Source organism: Cuculus canorus, chromosome 13 (assembly GCF_017976375.1).
Source record: "Cuculus canorus isolate bCucCan1 chromosome 13, bCucCan1.pri, whole genome shotgun sequence".
NCBI classification, from domain to species: Eukaryota; Metazoa; Chordata; class Aves; order Cuculiformes; family Cuculidae; genus Cuculus; species Cuculus canorus.
This window is the reverse complement of record NC_071413.1, coordinates 15,564,437-15,570,436: the sequence shown is the minus strand read 5'-3', so window position 1 is coordinate 15,570,436 and position 6,000 is coordinate 15,564,437. Positions and strand designations below refer to the sequence as shown.

Genomic DNA, 6,000 nt, shown 5'->3' with positions numbered 1-6,000 from the left:
ACATTTGCTGTGTAGGGAAAGAACAAATACTAGAGAGACACCATTCAATACCATCGAGTACTCAATGCTTCCCACGCAGACAGGCATAACAAAGCACAGAGCTACCAAGAAAAAATAACATACACAATTGAAATCGGCTTTCATACAATACTAAATAATGACACCTTGAAACGACACTTGACTTCTAATAGTTTGAGCATAGAATAGGACACATAGCAAACAGATACAAAGCTCTACCAGAGATGACAACCTGTGGTTTAAGGATTACAAGGTAATTGCATCACATGAGGTTTTCTATGACTGTGGAGCATTGGGAGTCAATGAAGGAAGGATGACACAGTGACCTTTGGAACAAAGTCTCTTAGATGCCAAAGAACAAACTGGCATTGAGGGGAAAAAATACTTATTATTTTTGTGGCTTGAATGCAGATTAAATTAATTCCCAGTTCTCAAAAAAGTAAAGGCATTTTTGACAGTAGTTTGAGCATAGACAGCCAAGCTATCTTCCTTTTTACATTGCAGCAAGGTTAAAAAATAAACAGATGGGATCTTAGACTTCCATGTAACTTAGTTTCTTTCATTCTCCCTCAGCACACTGTGGTTTAATTGAACTCTTGAACTTCAGAACTAGTCTGTTCCTCTGTCACAAACAGTATATAAAAGACCCGAATGAAGAGAAAAGGAACCAGGAATGCTGAAAAGTGTGGAATGGTTTCTATATAGGGGTTGGTTGTGTATGCAAGATCTCTCCACTCTGGAAATAAAGAATATCTGACAGATGTAGGGTTTAATTGAATAAGGACTATGGAAAGGGTGTACAGAGATCCACTATTCACTGTTTCTCCCAACATAAGGACTGTGGAGAGCCAGCTGAAGCTCAGGGGAGACCAGCAAGCAAACAAAAGGAGATGGCTCTTCATACAGCATCACAGCTACAGTGCTAAAAGTTTACATGAGTTCAAGGACAGGTTTAGGAAGTCTACAGAGTAAATGTGCACAAAGCTTAATTAAACACATGGAAAACCACACCTGGCTCAGTAAGCTCCTCACTTGCAGTTGGCTAAATCCTAGTCAATGTGTGGTGCAATCATAGTCACGTGTGGCTTGTTCTTATATTCTTCCCTAAGCACCGGCTTTTGGCTACCATCATAAACAAGATCCTGGGCTAAAAGAACTTTTTGGTCTGACTCAAGACTGGAACATAAGTAATAAGAGTGGTCATGTTATTAGGCTCAAGAGTCAGGCACAAGAGTAATATGAGATTGGATGACTTTAGCCTTACATTCTGTTAGCCTTACATTCTATTCAAATCCATAAATAATTCGATCTTTTAACTGAGAAAATGGTGCTAGCACTTTCTGCCAGTGAAAACACTTGCTTCATTTAATAGAGAAGAAAAATTCTACAGATGCAATCAATCACATTACCAAATGACAGGAAATGACCTGTGCTGGAAAGCAGCGAATCTCACACTTTTTCCCTGCCATATATTATGTGTGTATTTAGTAAACAGCTGTTGGTGTGTGGCGTCTCAGAATCAATCCTGACTCCTTCTTATTTCAGATTAAGAATGCTTGAACAACATCATTCTGAAGAGCAGCATGTTACAGCCTGCTAGTCTCTCTGGCTGTGCAGAACAACATACCAGGTATGCTAATTACTAAGTGACTGGGGGCATAAGCATTCCTCTGCAGATTTCTTTAGCCTGCACACCTATGGTGACTGCTACAGAGCAGGAGAAAATCCTTGTATTCCTCATAAAATTACTACAGCCTTTCTATTTTCAGCACAGTTAACCAGTCTCCTGACATAAGGCCACAAAACCAAGACTTCATGTCACACTGGGACCCAACCTGGAGGCTCTATTGCTTGTGTTTTAAAGGAATTAGATAAGACTTGGAAGCTGCTCAGATCTGCTGAGCAGGGTTGTTTCACAACAGGAGAGATCACAATTTGATCTGGTTTTCAAAGAGACTACAAGAACACACTAAGGGAGCTTACACTGGAGGGACAATTGTTTAATGTCATTGCCAAACTTGACAAACTTAGTTCAGAGGCATAGAAAATTAATTAGATTCCAAGTTATTTTTGTTTCAGAGGGAGCTGCCCTTACTGTATTAGTTACAGCAGAATGTAACTTTGGAAATGGCCATATATCAGAACAGAACTGAGCGAGCTAGAAATAGGATGATTTAGAAAATACATGATCTGCAAGAGAGTAAAGACATTGTGATTTTTATCTATAAAGTATTCAGTAAGTTAGAAACAACACTGAAATTTAAGTCACAATCATCAAACCTTCTTATGCAGAATTATTTCTACAGGTTATAGCCTTGAACACTGTGCACCATGAGCAGAGGAAGGCTACACCTCCATGGTCTCCAGTCAGCCACAACAAGAAATGGTTACCCAGTGCCGCCCTGTGTTGAAAATCCATAATGACAAGGACAGGTCCTTCTCCTTAAATGTACACTATAGGAAGTAGTGTGTGCCTGGTTTACATGCAGAACAACAGCTATCAACTGTTGCTGCAGCACATGCACAGCAAAGTATGGCTTTGGGTTTTTTTTAATTGTGGATCCTTCACTAGAAGCCACACTGCTAAAGATTTTCTTTCGCGTACTGAAATGATGTAATACTGAATAACAATGTTTGTCCTGTAGTAATGTAATAGTTAACATGAAATCCCAGCAAACAAGGTAGGAATGGCAATAGATTTAGCTAAATAATAAAGAAAAATCAGGTAATGTTTGGCAGCAAATCACCCAAGCAGTATTTGTCAGCACTCATTTATTACTCAAAAGGAAGAGTATGTAAACAATGTATTTGATTTACCTAGTAGCAATTGTGGCACTAGATATATTTGTGTAGATAAGGATTTTGACTAGCAACAGTTTGTGTACATACAAATAGAAACGTAGTGATAGCCGATTTAGAAGAGGCCAAAGTCTCACCTGAAATTGTAACAAATCTATACATGTACTGTTTAAAAGCTTGTACTGTGAACAACAGGAAATTAAAAATATAAATATTTGGAATAATGTTGAGAAAATATATATTTAAATTTTTCCTAATTGCTATTTAATTGTTGTTTATATTCCTTCTTGTAGTTGCAATTATAACTACAACTCTCCACTATCTTAATTACCACCTCTACTCTCATGAACCTGGCATGTCTGTACAAGGAAAATGTTTCACCGTATACCTGAGTAGTTTCACAACTGCTGGAAACACGTTCTGCTTGTCTGTGGTCATTCTGTTAGGGTAAAAATGGTGCCAATATGTAAGCACGTAGTGATGCACGTGCAACAGATGCCTTGTAACCTCTCCTCCTCCTATAAGTTCTGGAGCAGTTTTCCCTGAACATAACAGATGGGAAATCTCTTTTCTGGCCATTCGTGTAAAACTGCTGTGATTTGCTGCTGAGCTGGGTAAGGGATCTCATTTTGTAATATTAACGATTGACAACCGTGCACATAGCACAGCTTTTTTCAGACTTTCTATTTATAGTGCAAGATATGCATTCTTCATCATGCTCTGAAACTGGTCCCAGGGTAGCTTTTTATTAAGTCGTTTTCTCTGGTGATAAAGAAGCACTGAGAGTGTTCTCATTTGTACCTGCTACCTTATGGGCTGCTGTCACAAACAGTGTTTGCAAGAGCTTAGAAACATCTGACGGTGACTTTTTGTGCACTGCACTTTCCTTTGCAGTAATCGCAGAGCTGAGGCATTATTAACTGCTGTACATCACCATGAAACCCCAATTACATAGGAGACCCTCCTGTAATAAGGAAAGCTACTTTTAGATCAGCTATGAACTAGCTGATAATTCTCTGATCAATGCAGTGTGTGCCACTTTAACAGCACCATTGAACTGAGTTTGTTGTGAGACAGCTGTACCAATCTTGCAAATACAGGCCTATCGCTGCATAGAGGGGTGGGTGCGCTTTGAGCAGAGGCTGTTAGCCCAAGACTCAGCATCAAAGTGAAATTCTGCTTCTCAGAATAACTATTCAAAACCTGCAAATATCTATTATACTTTACATTTAGTGGCCCACACACAGCTATCTGAAAATGCTCAGAGGTAGCGTGAATTACAGACCATTTCTGTAAGAAGGGTCATGCATGTGTATAAAGAAAAATATGTCATTTGAAGGATGAGTGAAACACCCTCCTAATATTTAAGCCAAAGCAAATTCTATTAAAAATGTTTCTTAGCAGTAGCACAGACCTCTTGGCTTTGGAAAGTTTTCAGAAGCTTTTTGCTGGTCTAAAGGTAACAGACCTAGCAGAGAGTTTCCCATGTTAATGACTGAGTTGTTGCACTACCTGTATTATCCATGCACACAGATTCGGATTTTCCTTATTTTAATTCTAATTTCACTGCTGTTAATAGAATTACACCAGAGTTTGTGAGACCAGAATGCAACTGCATGCTATAGTCTAGTGAAGAGGAGGTTGAGGGGAGACCTCATCACTCTCTACAGCTCTCTGAAAGGAGGCTCTAGCGAGGTGGGTGCTGGTCTCTTCTCCCAAAACCAAGTAATAGGATGAGAGGAAATGACTGCAAGTTCTACCGGGGGAGGTTTAGACTGGATGTTAGGAAAATATTCTTTACTGGAAGATTGGTAAAACACTGGAACAGACTGTCCAGGGCAGTGGTGGAGTCTTCATCCCTGGAGCAGTTAAAAAATCTTGTAGATGTGGCACTTCAGGACATGGTTTAGCAGGCATAGTGGTGTTGGGCTGATGGTTGGACTGGATGAGCTGAAAGGTCTTTTCCAACCTTAATGAGGTATGATTCTCATACATTAAAAGCCCCACCCACATTTGGTCTGTCGAAGGAATAAGACACTGAGTTGTTTAGTGTGTTGTTGAACATACTACACTGCTTTCATTGTTAATGGAAACATCTGTTAAATTTCCCTTAGAGTTTGTGTACTATCAGTGTCAATTTGACAAAGAACATCAGACACTTTTAGAGGATGTTAAAGACAGCTTACAGCCACTCTGAGGTTTTCCTAGTGTTGATGTTAACTCTGATATCTGTGATATTAAGTCTAATAGCCTGTCTTCAGAGCCTTACTTAACGTCTTAGCATTTCAACACCTGCCTGGGATCTTCTTTGGAACAGAAATCCCAGGCTGTTGCAGCAATTCTGAGATTCATTTGGTTTTTCGTTTAAATTAAAGGTAGAGCCAGAGGCAGAGACCATCTGGCAAGCAAACTTGGACTGGAGTGGAGAAACGTTTCTCTGAAAAATGTAAGAACAGGTGCTTCAGAAGTTCAACAAAGTCTGTACACTGCTGGATTAGAATTATACTGACCCTGATACCAATAGCCATACAGACGACTGCTCTTTGACACCAAAAATAAAGTTTTAAAGTGGAAAATCTTACAGAGGTGTCACCCCATGCTACAGGAATGTGCAGGTTCTTTAGAGATCCTTGGTAGAATGAGGACTGGCCTCAGGACTGTAGTTACAATTAGAGTTTTATTATGAAATAAAATTTTTAATTATCAGCATAGCTTCTTGTTACCTACATTTTCTAGCTGTTAGCATAGTTTATTGTTACACAGGATTCTTAGCAACTGTCATAGCTTTCAGTTAAGCAGAATTCCTAGCAATCAGTACAGCCTTCCTGCTATCCAGAGTCTTAGTTACCTGCGCTTTTAGCCACCCGGGCCCTCTGCAGGTCTGGTCAAATTCTTAATGACTGTTTGATACAATAATCATGATCTAGATTCAGACTTACCCAGAAGAACCTGCCTGTCTGTGTAGCATCAGTGACAAGAGGTACTGTGGGCACCCCTTGTCAAATTTATGTTTTTCCCCCAATAAAAATCCGCAACTTAGTTCAATCTAGATGTGCCACTGGCAATAAATTGATAAAGAGCCCCTCCAAAGTTACTTTTGGAGAAATAATGATGTGTATAAAGGTGGTTTCTCTAGAAGAAGAGACATTGCCCAGCACTTCCTTTCATTAGTTTATTTTTCAC

General features: G+C 39.4%; 1 long non-coding RNA gene across 1 annotated transcript in view; it reads left to right on the top strand.

Annotated features, from left to right (window-relative positions):
- Positions 1 to 1,561: 1,561 nt before the first annotated feature.
- Positions 1,562 to 6,000, top strand: part of LOC128853454 (uncharacterized) — a 45,365-nt gene continuing 40,926 nt past the window's right edge. The window contains exon 1 of the long non-coding RNA XR_008451990.1: positions 1,562 to 1,648. This is a non-coding gene — a long non-coding RNA (uncharacterized LOC128853454). The remainder of the gene's footprint in view (positions 1,649 to 6,000) is intronic.